We start from the raw sequence: 16,162 nt of genomic DNA, 5'->3' as shown, positions 1-16,162 counted from the left end.
CACAGTTGCCAGATCCTAGTGTTGATTCCAGGTGTTGATCCATGTCCTGAACACATCCACCTTTCCGACGCTGCTCCTTGTATTGAAATATACAGGGCTCAGCATATTCACTGCACCATGCTCAACTTTTTCATTCCTGACTTTGTCTGAGGCCTGAACAACATCTGTCTCCACAACCCCACCACTATCTGTTCTGTTATTCAGACTCCCATTCCCCCTGCAACTTTAGTTTAACCCTCTTTACCCCCACCTCCCACCATGCAGATCTATCACCCCTTTGGCTTTCCTCTCCCAGATCAATAAAAAGGAGGTGCATACCAGGTACAGGCAGATAGGAACAAATGGGGTACTTATGAAATACAGGAAATTCAAGTGAACACTTATGGAAGAAATAAAGGCATGAGGTTTCCCCAGCAGACAAGGTGAAGGAGAATCCTCAGGGATTCTGCAGATATGTTAAGAGCAAAAAGATTGCAAGGGAAAAAAATAATTCTCTGGAAGATCAGAATGGTAATCCATATGAAGGGATAACATAGACTTGGGGAGATTTTTTTTGCATCCGTATTTACTCAAGAGATGGACACCGAGTCTATAGAAGTGAGGCAAAGCCGCATCAACTTCATGGACCCTGTACAGATTACAGAGGTGGAGGGGTTTGCTGTCTTGAGGCAAATTAGTGTGGATCAATCCCCAGGGCCTGACAAGTTGTTCACTAGGACCCTACGGAAGACAAGTGCAGAAGTTATTGGGGCCTTAGCACAGATATTTAAATCATCCTTAGTGACAGGTGAGGTACTGGAGGATTGGAGGACAGACAATGTTGTTCTGCTGTTCAAGAAAGGCTGTAAAAATGAACTAGGAAATTATACGTGGGTGGGCTTGACATCAGAACTGGGAAAGTTATTGGAATGTGGGTGCAGGATCCAGGTATATACTGTAAGTATTTGGATAGGTGTGGACTGATCAAGGATAGACAGCATGGCTCTAGCCAATCTTTCAGAGTCTCTCGAGGAAGTTATCAGGGAAGTGGATGAAGGCAAGGCAGTGGATGTTGTCTACATGGACTTTAGCAAGGCACTTGACAAAGTCTCATATGGGAGGTTGGTCAAGAAGGTTCAGTCACTCAGCATTCGAGATTAGACAGTAAATTGGATGAGACACAGTCTTTGGGAGAAGTCAGAGTGTGGTAGCAGATGGTTGCCTCTCTGACTGGAGGCCGGTGACTAGTGGTTACCACAGGGATCAGTGCTGGATCTGTTGTTGTTTGTCATCTATATCAGTAATCTGGATGATAGTGTGGTTAACTGAATCAGCAAATTTGTGGATGACAACAAGACTGGGGGTTCAGCGGAGTGCAAGAAGACTATCATGGCTTGCAGTGCCATCTGGACCAGGTGGGAAAATGGTTTTAGAAATGGAAAATGGAATTTAATGCAGTCCAGTGTGAGTTGTTGCACTACCAAGGGAGATCTTTCAGAGTGAATGGTCGGGCACGGAGGAGTGTTGTAGAAGAAAGGGACCAGGGAATACAAGTCCTTAATTCACTGGAAGTGGTATCACAGGTAGATAGGGATGGAAAGAATGATTTCAGCCCATTGCCCTTCATGAACCAAAGTACTGATAACAATAGATGGATGTTCGGTTGACTTCTAGAAGACATTGGTGAGGCCTAATTTGGAGTATTGTGTACAGTTTTGGTCACCTACCTACAGGAAAGTTGTAAAAGAAGTTCAGAGATTTCAGAGAAAATTCACAAGGATGTTGCCATGTCTGGAGGATTTGGGTTAAAGAAAATATTGAACAAATCCGGACTTTATTCCTTGGAATGCAGATGATTGAGGGGAGATTTGATTGTGATAGAGAGGCACAGATAGTGTTAATGCAAGCTGGCTTGTTCCATGAAGATTGGGTGGGACAACAACCAGAGGCCATGGGTTCAGGGTGAAAGGTGAAATGTTAAGGGGAACATGAGGGGAAACTTCTTCACATAGACGGTTATCCGGCTGTGGAATGAGCAGCCAGCACAAGTGGTGCATGTGAGCTCGATTTCAACATTTAAGAGGTTTGTGTTGGTACCTGGATGGCAGAGGTGTGGGAGTGGGCTGTTTAAATAGTTCAGCACAAACTAGATGGCCCAAAGGGCCTGTTTCCATGTTGAAATTTTCTATGATTGTGACAAGAACCTGAAATAATACAAAAATTCACTCTAACCCCTTTTGACAGCTGTGTGAACCAACCAGTCATATCAGCAGGAATTTTTATGTGGCGTTAAAACTGTGACACTTTAAGTTAATAATACATAAAAGAAGATCCCAGCTGCAAGTCAAGAAAAACTATTTGCGTGCGAGTGTTTCAGTTACTGAGGGGCCAGGAACCCATGCAGCTCAGTGGGAACAGGGAATAATACCAACGGAGATAGTCAAACTGAGCCAGGGCACAGATTGGAGACGGCAGAAATGCCCCATTCTTATAGAGACAGGAAGAGAATCAGAGAATTAATGGTCATTCCAGATACCAGCACTCTGACCAGTCAGGAGATGATTTCTCTGTCCAGCTTGGGTAGAACCTCACTGTAACAGTGTGATACCAGATCAAGCCTTGGCAACTCAAGTAATCTCATCAGAAATGTTGTCCTACACCCATTGATGGAGTTTGTAAATCTTTTTACAGGTTAAAAATGAGAAGGAATTCGTCTTCAGGAAGCTCAAACACGGCACAACAGTTTTGTTGTCTCTGCCTAGATATTTAAGAAGTGGAGCAAGGGATCCAATTGACCACCCTTCCTGCTCAGACTGTGGGGAGGGATCCTCTCGGTCATTTGACCAACTGGCACGCCTGTAATTTACACAGGAGAAAGGCCTTTCACCTGCTCAGACAGTGGGAATGGATTCACCCGGTCATCGCAACTGAAGGTACATCAGCAAGTTCACACCGGACAAGGCCATTCACCTGTTCTGTGTGTGAGAAGGGATTCAGTCGGTCTTCCCACCTGTGGACACACCAATCAGTTCACACCACACCGGGCAGAGGCTGGTCAACTGCTGAATTTCTGGGAAAAGGATTCACTCAGTCATCTGACCTGATGGCTCACCAGCGAGTTCACACTGGGGAGAAGCCGTTCACCTGCTCAGAGTGTGGGAAAGGATTTACACAGTCATCTACCCTACTGGTACATCAGCGAGTTCACACTGGAGAGAAGCCGTTCACCTGCTCAGTCTGTGAGAAGGGATTCACTCAGTTAGCTACCCTACAGAGACACCAGCGAGTTCACACTGGGGAGAAGCTGTTCACCTGCTCAGTCTGTGAGAAGGGATTCACTCAGTTAGCTACCCTACAGAGTCACCAGCGAGTTCACACTGGGGAGAAGCCGTTCACCTGTTCAGAATGTGGGAAGAGATTTAATCAGTCATCTAACCTACTGGTACACCAGCGAGTTCACACTGGGGAGAAGCCGTTCACCTGCTCAGAGTGTGGGAAAGGATTTACACAGTCATCTGCCCTACTGGTACATCAGCGAGTTCACACTGGGGAGAAGCCATTCACCTGTTCAGTCTGTGAGAAGGGATTCACTCAGTTAGCTACCCTACTGAAACACCAGCGAGTTCACACTGGGGAGAAGCCGTTCACCTGCTCAGTCTGTGGGAAGGGATTCTCTGACTCTTCCATCCTTCTGATTCATCAGCGAGTTCACACTGGGGAGAGGCCGTTCAGCTGCTCCGAATGTGGGAAGGGATTCACTCAGTCATCCCACCTACGGAGTCACCAGCGAGTTCACTCCGAGGCGAAGCCATTCACCTGCTCAATTTGTGGAAAGGGATTCACTCAGTCATCTACCCTGCTGGTACATCAGCACGTTCACACTGGGGAGAAGCCGTTCACCTGCTCAGTCTGAGGGAAGGGATTCACTAATTTATCCAGCCTTCAGAGACATCAGCGAGTTCACACTAGAGAAAGGCCATTCACCTGCTGAGAATGTGGGAAAGGATTCACTCAGTCATCCCACCTACTGGCACACCATCAGTTCACAATGGGGAGTGGCCATTGTTATGAATCTCTAGGTTTTGTTTGCTGTGGAGAGAGAGAGAGAGAGAGAGAGAGATTAAGAAGGCAAATGTGTCTGACTTGCAGCTTGTTTACATCGCGTGCAGCTTGTTTAGTTTTAACCGAGGACACAGACACTCAGAGACAGATAGAGACAAAGGAGGAAAAATGGAAGAATTGAAACCAGGGAACTAGTGGCCAAGGGTCACTGTTTGGAACCTTCCTTCGCCCACAAGGGTGGACAAATTATCGATTCACCATACATCGAATGTGTGGTTGTCATCTCATTTGATCCATAGCAGAGGATCTGATTTGGGGTATCCTGTGGAGACCACTTATGTGTTAACCCTTGCCTGGCTGTGGTGTGGTAGTTCACTTGAAGATGATACCCCTTATGACAAGTCACTTCGGGTGATAATTAGTATGTGGATTTGGAAGGATGACAGATAAAATCTACAGCGACTGTTGGTCTCGTTTTACCACCATGGAACCTGTGGAATATGACATAATGGCCTTCTCTCAACATTTACCCTGGATTACAAATATCTCTCTCTCATCACTTATTCTGTAGTTGAACTGAACTTTCATACTTTACCATCTCAAGACTCCAAGCCTTGTTTCCCCCGAGCTCAATAGTTTGGGAGTTTTATTTCTACAGATTTATACACATAACACTCATGAGGAAATCTGTAGATGCTGGAAATTCAAACAACACACACAAAATGCTTGTGGAACCCAGCAAGCGAGGCAGTATCTATAAGGAGAAGAAATGTCGATGTTTCAGGCTGAGACCCTTCGTCAGGATTAACTGAAAGGAAAGATACAAAGAGATTTGAAAGTAGTGGGGGGAGGGTGAAATGCGAAATGATAGGAGACAGGAGTTGGTGGGATGAAGCTAAGAACTGGAAAGGTGATTGGCGAACGTGATACAGAGCTGGAGATGGGAAAGAATCATTGGACAGGAGGCCTCAGGAGAAAGTAAGGTGCGGGGGAAGCACCAGAGAGACATGGAAAACATGTCAGTGATGGGGTAAGAAGTGGAAGAGGGGCATTAACGGAAGTTAGAGAAGTCAATGTTCATCCCATCAGGTTGGAGGCTACCCAGCTGGTATATAAGGTGTTATTCCTCCAACCTGTGTTTGGATTAATTTTGACAGTAGAGGAGGCCATGGATAGACATATCAGAATGGGAATGGGATGTGGAAATAAAATGTATGGCCACTGGGAGTAGTCTGTTGCTGCTGGTTCTTTTTTAAAGCGTTATGGTTTGTAACAAAATGGGGCCTGCGTCTGGGATATGAACAAATTTAAGGATTGATTTAATATCGATTTCATTGGATAAATCCCTTTTGATTTATTTGTGTGTGGAAAATCTGCAGCAATGGATGTTGATAGATATCTGGAAGTGTGAACCTCTCAGGCATTAGAAGACACCAGAAGGATTGAGTTATTGAGTATTGCTAAAGTGTTAATATTTGCTAAGGTGAAATTGACAATGAGGAGGGCACAGATGCAGAGGATAATAGCTGAACATTATGTATCTGAGGGGGTGTTTAAAGTGGAGGAGTTGGAGGTGTTTCCTGAACGTAAACCTAGTGAGCTTGAGCTCCAGTACAAGTGAGAAAAATTAAAGATGGAGGCAGAGGCAATTTCAGGCTGGAGAGACAGAAAAGCAGTAAGAAAATACTCTTACTAAGTGTAATTAAGGGGAAGGCTGAGCAAGCCTATTCTGCTTTGACAGCGCTGAAGCAGCTTATTATTTATTTATTTATGCTTCCCCAATCATCGCCACTGGGCTATAAATGTGCAGGAGCTGTGTGTGGTTCAGTGCTTTGCTCAAGGACACACAAGCTGCCTTGGCTGAGGCTCAAACTCATGACTTTCAGATTGCTAGTTCAACACCTTAACCACATGGTCACGCACCACATATTATGACCTAGTGAAACAGGCTGTGCTCAAAGCTTATGAGTTGGTCCCAGAAGCAGACAGGCAAAAGTTTAGAAATTTGAAGAAAACTGTGAACCAGACATACAGAATTTGCTTACGAGAAATTTGTGTGTTTTGACCGCTGGTGCACATCTGAACATGTAAATGATGATTTTAACAGCTTGAAAGAGTTGGTTTTAATTGAAGAATTCAGAAGGTGTGTCCCTGATGACAGAAAGATGTATTTAGATGGAAATGATGCTGCCACTATGGAGGAATCTGCTGGATTAGCAGATCAGTTTGCTTTAACTCATGAAGTTATGTTTACCCTGAATAAGAGTTTCCAAAAGGTACTTGTCAAGTTGTGGGTAAACCTAAAGAGCTCACCCCAGTGGCCTGTACCTGCATTCAGTGAACCCTTTTTCCAAAGTTATAGTGGATTGTGTTGGCCCATTGCCAAAGACCAAAGCTGGCCATCAGTATCTGCTAACTATTTTGTGTACCACATCCAGATTCCCAGAGGCAATACCTCTCATACATATTAAAGCTAAAACTGTGGCGAAGGCTCTCACCAAGATTTTCACATTATTCGATTTGCCTAAAGAAATCCAGTCTGATCAAGGATGTAATTTTACATTTGGATTATTCCAGCAGGTAGAACTGGGAGCAAAACAAATTGCATCACCTGCATACCATACAGAATCACAAGGAGCTTGAGAAAGATTTCATTCTACCCTCAAAACAATGATTAAGACATATTGTGTTGAAAATGGAAAAGACTGGGATGAAGGAATACATTTGCTTTTGTCCACAGAAAGAGAGTCAGTACAGGAATCACTGGGCTTTACTCCATTTGAACTTGTATTTGGTCGCAGAGTGACCTTTGACCTTGTTAAAAGAAACAGTGGATTGATGTTAACTCGTTAGACTATATTTTGAAGTTCAAAAATAAACTACACCAAACCTGTAATCCAGTGAGACAAAACTTAAAGATTTCTCAAAACAAAATGAAGTGTTGGTTTGATAACAGGGCTCGCGAAAGAAAATACCAGGTGGGAGATAAGGTACTTGCCTTATGTTGACGAATCCACTTCAGGCGAAATTCAATAGACCATATGAAATAGTCTCCCAAATTAATGATGTGAATTATGTTATTAAAACACCCAACTGACGGTGAACTAACACAGGTGGTACACATAAATATGATAAAACCTTTTTTGAACAAGTAGGTACCATCTGTGTGTGTTGTTGTCAAAACAAATGAAACTGGCAACCCTGAGAATGAAACAATTGACTTGTCTGAGACTTTTTACAAGCCAAACATGGTCCCAGTTAGGCTAATGAACTCGGTTGTTCCAGAAAACATTGCTAACAGGTTGTCTCATCTGCAGCCAAAGCAACAACAACTTGCTTGTCCGAGAAAATCTTATGGCGGTGCTTTGGAAGGATAGATTAGAGAGCTCTTCTAGGGAGGCCATTTGGGTGGAATTGAAGAATGGGAAAGGTGCAGTAACACTGATAGGAGTGTATTATAGGCCACCTAATGGGGCGCGTGAGTTGGAAGAGCAAATGTGTAAGGAGATAGCAGATATTTGTAGTAAACACAATGTGGTGATTGTGGAAGATTTTAATTTTCCACACGTAGACTGGGAAGCTCATTCTGTAAAAGGGCTGGATGGTTTAGAGTTTGTGAAATGTGTGCAGGATAGTTTTTTGCAACAATACATAGAAGTACTGACTAGAGATGGGGCAGTGTTGGATCTCCTGTTAGGGAATGCGATAGGTCAGCTGACAGATGTATGTGTTGGGGAGCACTTCGGGTCCATTGATCACAATAGCATTAGCTTCAATATAATTATGGAGAAGGACAGAACTGGACCTAGAGTTGAGATTTTTGTTTGGAGAAAGCCTAACTTTGAGGGGATGCGAAGGGATTTAGAGAGAGTGGATTGGGTCAAGTTGTTTTATGGGAAGGATGTAATAGAGAAATGGAGGTCATTTAAGGGTGAAATTATGAGGGTACAGAATCTTTATGTTCCTGTTAGGGTGAAAGGAAAGGTTAAAGGTTTGAGAGCACCATGGTTTTCAAGGGATATTAGAAATTTGGTTCAGAAAAAGAAGGATGTCTACAATAGATATAGGCAGCATGGAGTAAAGGAATTGCTCGAGGAATATAAAGAATGTAAAAGGAATCTTAAGAAAGAGATTAGAAAAGCTAAAAGAAGATACAAGGTTGGTTTGGCAAATAAGGTGAAAGTAAATCTGAAAGGTTTCTACAGTTATATTAAAAGCAAGAGGATAGTGAGGGATAAAATTGACCCCTTAGAGAATCAGAGTGGTCAGCTATGTGTGGAACCGAAGGAGATGGGAGAGATTTTGAATGATTTCTTCTCTTCGGTATTCACTAAGGAGAAGGATATTGAATTGTCTAAGGTGTGGGAAACAAGTAAGGAAGTTATGGAACCTATGACAATTAAAGAGGTGGAGGTACCGGCGCTTTTAAGAAATTTAAAAGTGGATAGATCTCCGGGTCCTGACAGGATATTCCCCAGGACCTAGAGGGAAGTTTGTGTAGAAATAGCAGGAGCTCTGACGGAGATCTTTAATATGTCATTAGAAACGGGGATTGTGCCGGAGGATTGGCGTATTGCTCATGTGGTTCCATTGTTTAAAAAGGGTTCTAGAAGGAAGCCTAGCAATTATAGACCTGTCAGTTTGACATCAGTGGTGGGTAAATTAATGGAAAGTATTCTTAGAGATAGTATTTATAATTATCTGGATAGACGGGATCTGATTAGAAGTAGCCAGCATGGATTTGTGCGTGGAAGGTCATGTTTGACAAACCTTATTGAATTTTTTGAAGAAGTTACGAGGGTAAGGCAGTGGATGTAGTCTATATGGACTTCAGCAAAGCCTTTGACAAAGTTCCACATGGAAGGTTAGTTAAGAATGTTCAGTCGTTAGGTATTAATGCTGGAGTAATAAAATGGATTCAACAGTGGCTAGATGGGAGATGCCAGAGAGTAGTGGTGGATAATTGTTTATCGGGATGGAGGCCGGTGACTAGCGGGGTGCCTCAGGGATCTGTTTTGGGCCCAATGTTGTTTGTGATATACATAAATGATCTGGATGATGGGGTGGTAAATTGGATTAGTAAGTATGCCGATGATACTAAGGTAGGAGGTGTTGTGGATAATGAGGTGGATTTTCAAAGCTTGCAGGGAAATTTATGCCGGTTAGAAGAATGGGCTGAACGTTGGCAGATGGAGTTTAATGCTGAGAAGTGAGAGATTCTACATTTTGGCAGGAATAATCCAAATAGAACATACAGAGTAAATGGTAGGACATTGAGGAATGCAGAGGAACAGGGAGATCTAGGAATAACTGTGCATAGTTCCCTGAAAGTGGAGTCTCATGCAGATAGGGTGGTGAAGAGGGCTTTTGGAACGCGGGCCTTTATAAATCAAAGCATTGAGTACAGAAGTTGGGATGTAATGTTAAAATTGTACAAGGCATTGGTAAGGCCAAATTTGGAATATTGTGTACAGTTCTGGTCACCGAATTATAGGAAAGATATCAATAAATTAGAGAGAGTGCAGAGACGATTTACTAGGATGTTACCTGGGTTTCAGCAATTAAGTTACAGAGAAAGGTTGAACAAGTTAGGTCTCTATTCATTGGAGCGTAGAAGGTTGAGGGGGGATTTGATCGAGGTATTTAAAATTTTGAGAGGGATAGATAGAGTTGACGTGAACAGGCTGTTTCCATTGAGAGTAGGGGAGATTCAAACTAGAGGACATGATTTGAGAGTTAGGGGGCAGAAGTTTAAGGGAAACACCAGGGGGTATTTCTTTACTCAAAGAGTGATAGCTGTGTGGAATGAGCTTCCTGTAGGAGTAGTAGAGGCCAGTTCAGTTGTGTCATTTAAGGTAAAATTGGATAGGTATATGGACAGGAAAGGAGTGGAGGGTTATGGGCTGAGTGCGGGTAGGTGGGACTAGGTGAGATTAAGGGTTCGGCACGGACTAGGAGGGCCAAGATGGCCTGTTTCCGTGCTGTGATTGTTATATGGTTTATATGGTTAACAGCGGAAGGAATTATTTCTGAAGTTTAAAGATTTATTTCCCTTTGTTCCCAAGCAAACCACGGTCGTAGTACATGACGTAGATGTTGGTCAAGCTAAACTGATTAAACAACACCCAAATTGCATGAACGTAGAAAAGTGTAAATTGGCTGACCAGGGAATTGAGTATATGCTGGAGAATGGTATTATTAGGCCTTCAAAATGAGATTGGAGTCACCCTGCATTATTGTGCCCATACCTGATGGTAGTGTTAGATTTTGCACTGATTATAGAAAGGTAAATACAGTAACAAAAACAGATGCCTATCCTATCCCTAGAGTGGATGATTGCATCGATAAGGCTGGAAAAGCTAATTTCTTACAACGATTGATCTGTTGAAAGGGTATTGGTGTGTTCCATTGATGGACAGAGGTAGAGAAATTTCTGCATTTGTGACACCATCTGGGTTGTATGAATACAATGTTTTGCCTTTTGGAAGGAAAAATGCTCCAGGAACATCCCAGAGAATGACTGATTTTGTAATTCGAGGGTTAGAACACACAGATACCTATATTGATGACTTAGTTACAGGGAGTGGCACTTGGGAAGAGCATATCTCTGCAGTAGAAAAGCTATTTGATAGGCTTTCCTAGGACAACCTTACAGTTAACTTGGCTAAGAGTGAATTTGGCCATGCCAGTGTGACCTGTCTTGGCTTTGTTGTCGGTCAAAGCAAGTTGGCTCCTGTTCGGGCAAAAGTCCAGACAATTTCTCCAGTTCCTATTCTGACTGCTGAGAAGGCTCTTAGAAGGTTTCTGGGAATGGATAGATATTATCGTAAGAACTCTGCTGCGATTGCTCTTCCTCTGACCAATCTCCTGAAGAAGCGTGAAAAGTTTGTTTGGACCGACCCTTGTCAGAAGGCATTTGATTGATTGTTATCAGTATTTGAGATGAGGCCAATCAATGTACTGTTGTCAGCAAAATTGAATTAGCAGATTGGAGCTGTGGGTGGCAACACAAGTCATGGGTGCACAAAGAGTAAAGGAGGGGTCCAAAGTGACAACCCTGTGGGGTATGTGTGCTGAGGGTCAGAGAGACAAAGGAGATGGAGCCCACTCTTACTACCTGCCGGAGATCTGACAGGAAGTCCAGGATCCAGCTACACAAGGCAGGGTGAAGGTCTCTGAGCTCCTTGTCGATACTTCGCGCCTTCGTATGGCTACTGCTCTGCCCATGACTGCAAGGAACGGCAGAGAACTTTGGAGAGCAGAGAACATCAGAGAAACAAGCCTCCACTCCATGGACTCTTCCTACATTTCCACTCCCTCGGAAAAGCAGGCCATGTACACAAATAACCTCATAACCTGGACATTCTTGCTGCAAGCCCGCTCCCCCATCGGGGAAGAGATACAAAACCCTTAAAGTGCGTAACACCAGGCTGAAGTATGGCTTCCTGTCTACAGCTATAAGCCAAATGAATGATAAAATGGACTCAACCTCACAATGTAACTGGACGTGACCCTGCACCATTTGTCTATCTGCACTGCACTTTCTCTGCAGCCATAATGCTTTGTTACAGTGATTATTTTGTTGTATATCAGCTCAATGTACTGTTGGAATGTATCCATCTGTGTGGATGGTACGTCAGGCAAGATTTTCACTGTAGCTCAGTACATGATGATAATAAACAAATTTCCCATTTTAATTGTGTGGAAATATTAAACAGACTGAGCTTCTGCTCTGAAAGCTCAGAAGGAAACTGAACTGTTGTCATTTCTGAGGAATGCAAATATATGGAAAATGCTTCAATCTCACATCACGATCTGTGGTACCTGGGATCAGGGTGGTGGGTCTCCCATCAGAATCCGGTTTAATAGCACCGACATGTGTCATGAAATTCGTTGTCCCTGCGTCAGCAGTAGAAAATAATTCAGAACAATAGATTTTAACAGTTGTGATTTAAAATATGAATATACATATATATAGTACAAAAATGGAAAAAATGCAATAAGCTATTTTAATTGTGTGGAGCAATTTGACTGACTGGGTGTTGCTTTGGAAATTCTGAAGTGAAGCTGAACTAAACTTTACACATTTATGAGAAGCGCAGATAAATACAAAAGGCTAAATTCTCACATAAACGGGTCAGACACCCAGAAACATCGGCTGCACTTCAGCACCACAAAACAGTGGAATGAAACAACAGAAAGTGTTGCAGAGAAATAAACATTGTCCAGCCACAACGAGAGGACGTGACAGATCCGGATCTCACTGACTTGTCTGAACGGGGAAAGGTGAAGCTACACGGACACATAGAACAGTGACCCGCAGATGCTGCAGATCTGCGGAACAACATGAACAGGAAACGGGATCAGTTGACGGGTGGAGGGACTCCCTCCTGAACCGGTGACTCTGCTCCTCGCCCCTCACATGCTGCCCGACCCATCCACCGCATTCCCCACATTATTCCATATTTATCCCAGATACATGATTATTTTTCCACACCATATCTTCCCCGATCCTTTTCCCTCCACGTCCAGGTCACAGAGTCACCTGCTCAATTCCCATCCAGGTCCAAAACATAATTCAGACCCAAACAGGAAATGTTCACGTTTCATTTAAATCAGTTCTATGTTTATAAACTCTAATTTCTATTTACATTCCTCCAGAGCCTTGCTGGACAGGAACTCTGAAACATCAAGTGAGAAACAGCAGGAAGAGGCCATTCAGCCCCTCTAACCATCAGCAAGGTAGTGGCTGCTCACCCATCTCAGCCACACGTTCCTGCCCAATCCTCATTTTCTCCACCCCTTCGGTCTCCACACATGAGTCAGCCTCTGTTTTACGTGGGGACGATCACTGAGTCTTCACTGCCCTCTGTGGTGGGGATTTACAGACATTCACCACCCTCGGAGTGGAGACATTTCCCCTCATCTCAGTCCCGGGTAGTCCACCCCTGTTTCAGAGACTGGGATCCCTGGTTCAACTGGTAATGATGTTGTGCATTTCAGTGTTCACCTCTCAGTCCTCGATTCTCCAATTGAAAGGGGTATTACATTTCATTTTTCTTCATATGATGACCCACCACTCCAGGGATCAGTCTGGTGAATCTTCATTGCACTCTCTATAACAAATGCTCTCTAACCACTTTGTTAATCCTCTATAGAATTAATTTCCATCTTCTTCAGCCCCGTGTTGCCCCAACCACTCACCTCCCACCCGTCACTATTTCCACCTTCCCACCTCCCCCCTCACCTGGATCCACCTCTCTCTCCCCGGCTCTTGCACCATCCACACCCCTCACCTCTTTTCTCTGACTATTTCCCGTCCACTCTCAGTCCAGACGGAGGGTCTCGGCCCGAAATGTTGACGGTCCATTTCCCTCCACAGATGCTGCCCGACCCACTGAGTTCCTCTGGCAGTTTGTTCTTCGGTCTGTATAACCCGTGTTAGTCTGGGGAGCGGGATTTTACACCATATTCCAGGTACAATCTCAACAAAGCACAAATAATTGTCACTTTGCCCGGACCATTGGTCCCGCTTGCAGGGCAACAGTCTGCCGGTGTTTGCCCCCAATGTGGTGAATCCCTCTGCTCGGCACCACCGTGGGCTCAGACATTTCCCCAGATGAGCCCCTCCTGTCCCCACCGGGACAAACATCCTGTCCGCCCCCTCTCTCACCATCTTCATCCTTTCAATAAAATCCCTCCCTCCCCGGGGAACCGGCATCGAACCGACGGGCCGAGCGGTCTCCTCCTACTTCTCAGCGATACATCAGACTCCGGCCCCAGGAGACGCTTCACAAACGCCCCAACTTCCCTCGGAGGGAAATGGAAATAAATCAGAAAGCGGACATTTACTTTGAGGTTTTCTCCGCTCTGAGGAGGCGGTCGGCGCTCGAGCGGGAGACGAACTCAGCGGGGTAACGCCCACTCGGCATGTCCGCCTCCGGGACTGGTTGTAACCAGTGACTGACATCGCTTCACACCAATAGGAATAGCGCAGCTCCTAAATCCTCTGTTGACAGCGGTGGGGGAGGGGCTGGTCACGTGATTATTAGCCCAGCCGTTAAACCGATAAAGCTCGAGCACAGCAGCGCGTTGTTGACGTAAGACACCGCGCACGTGAGGGCAGATCCCGGTGTGGGGAGCCCATGGGTGACGTCAGGCGCGTGGGAACTGTGTCTGACGTCACCTGTGGGCGAGCGCTGGCATTTAAAAGCACCTTAATGGACTTTTCAGTGGGACAACAACATTAATGACGGGTTTCATCACTGAATCCAGTGTTGTGGGATGTAAAGTCCCCTGTTATGTGTCCGGCTGTGCCGTGTTGTTGGTGGAGTGGGCAGCGTGGTGTTTGTCTCGATTCGGGTCACAACACCAGAATTGCCAGCGGAGTCCACACACATATTAGTCAACAGAAAACACTGTGTGTATTCTCAAGTGAGGAGTCTGTGTGGAGATGCAGCTTCCCTGGAGGTGGACGAAAGAGGACACACCAACAGGTGGAACCAGCTGCGGGAAGACATGATTTTTCAGGTCTGATGACGAGCTGAATGTACCATAACCTTCAGACTGAATCAGAAAACCATTCTGAGGGTATTTGAAACGTCAGAAGCAGAGGAGATGATCCTATGTCTCCATCAGACCCTCAGTGAGATGGTTCCAGTTATAACGTGCAGGGATGAAAGCACAGTGTTTGGGGTCTGATTTAATCACTGATTCTGACACAGTGAGAGGGTTAGGTTTGCTGTAAGGAAGCAACATTAATGCAAGAAGACACAGGAACTTCATCAGTTGCCAGTTGTTTAGCAGAAGTGACCAATCTATGCTACTTTGACAGAAACAGATATTCCCAGAGGTGAGAAAGGGGTGCAGTCTGGTTTATTTCAGTTTGGAGAGGGGTGTGGAGTTTTGAAATCAATGCCTTGCGGTGCCACCATCGTTAATTTAGCATATCCGGATTGGTGGATCACACAGCACGGGAACAGGCCTCTGGCCGGCCATACCTGTTCTGACCATCCACTCACTGTCCACACGGGTCCCATTCATCAGCACTTGGTTCACAGCCGACTGTATCTCGGCAGTTTCAATGCTCATCCTCTTCGTAAATGTTGTGAAGGGACCTGCCTCCACCACCACCTCGGGCAGTGAGTTCCAGATTTCAGCTACCCTGGTGACACCGGCTCCTCCGCTGTTGTACGTGGTATGGTTGTTTCCTTTGGGGGGGGGGGTGCTCAAAGGCCTGTTTCCGTGCTGTGTGATCCACCAATCCGGACTTGCTAAATTAACGATGGTGGCACCACAAGGAATTGATTTCAAAACTCCACACCCCTCTCCAACCTGAAATAACCCTTTTGTCCAGAGGGGTGGGGTTTGTAGATTGATGATCGGGATGCCGTTCTTTTTTTAAGCTGGGGTTGGGGTGGGAGTTTGATTTTTCTCTCTGAACGACTTTCATGCTGGGACTCACAAACACAACAGCTCGTTAGTTCCGCTGTATCTGTCAGTTCACCAGCGCTTGAATGTCGCCGATCCTTGAATGTGGAGGCGGAGATGTTGGAGAAGACAGCGCCCCACTCGCGACTAGGAGAGCCCGATCACGTGTCCATGTCCGTGATCTGATTGGATACATCGCCATGACGTTATAGCACTGTGACGTCATTCACTGGCTCTCATTTTGGAAGGGATTCAGTCGGCCATCGCAGATTCACCAACAGCTTCGCTCTGGGAAGCGGCCGTTCACCTGCTCCGTGTGTGTGAAGAGACTCATTCAGTTCACCCACCTTGTGATGCTCCGCTGAGTTCACAATAAATAGAGGCCACATTTCTGTCTGGAGTGAGCAAAGAGTTTTACTCAATCATCCCAGCTGCAGCAACACCAGCAACTTCACATCAGGGAGGAAGTTCAAATCAGCTCCGTGTTAAATGTTTAACCATCACGGTGACTGAAGGCAGCTGCAGGTTCATGAGGGACTGTTACTGTCAGATTCTGCAGTTCTTGCGCCTGCTCATCGTACCCAGGACAGAACCCTGGTCACTGAGCATTGGAGGAGTCTGTTCTGCTGATGTTAGACTTAAACTAGACTGGTGTTTAATATTGTGGAGCTGTGAAAGATAAATCAGCTCT

At 45.0% G+C, this 16,162-nt stretch overlaps 1 pseudogene; it reads left to right on the top strand.

Moving 5' to 3' along the window:
* LOC132386603 (zinc finger protein 91-like) overlaps positions 1-4,284 on the top strand; it is a 29,029-nt pseudogene extending 24,745 nt beyond the window's left edge.
* Positions 4,285-16,162: the final 11,878 nt, after the last annotated feature.

This window comes from Hypanus sabinus, unplaced genomic scaffold (assembly GCF_030144855.1).
Source record: "Hypanus sabinus isolate sHypSab1 unplaced genomic scaffold, sHypSab1.hap1 scaffold_122, whole genome shotgun sequence".
Classification (NCBI taxonomy): domain Eukaryota; kingdom Metazoa; phylum Chordata; class Chondrichthyes; order Myliobatiformes; family Dasyatidae; genus Hypanus; species Hypanus sabinus.
This window is presented reverse-complemented; position numbering and strand designations above follow the sequence as displayed.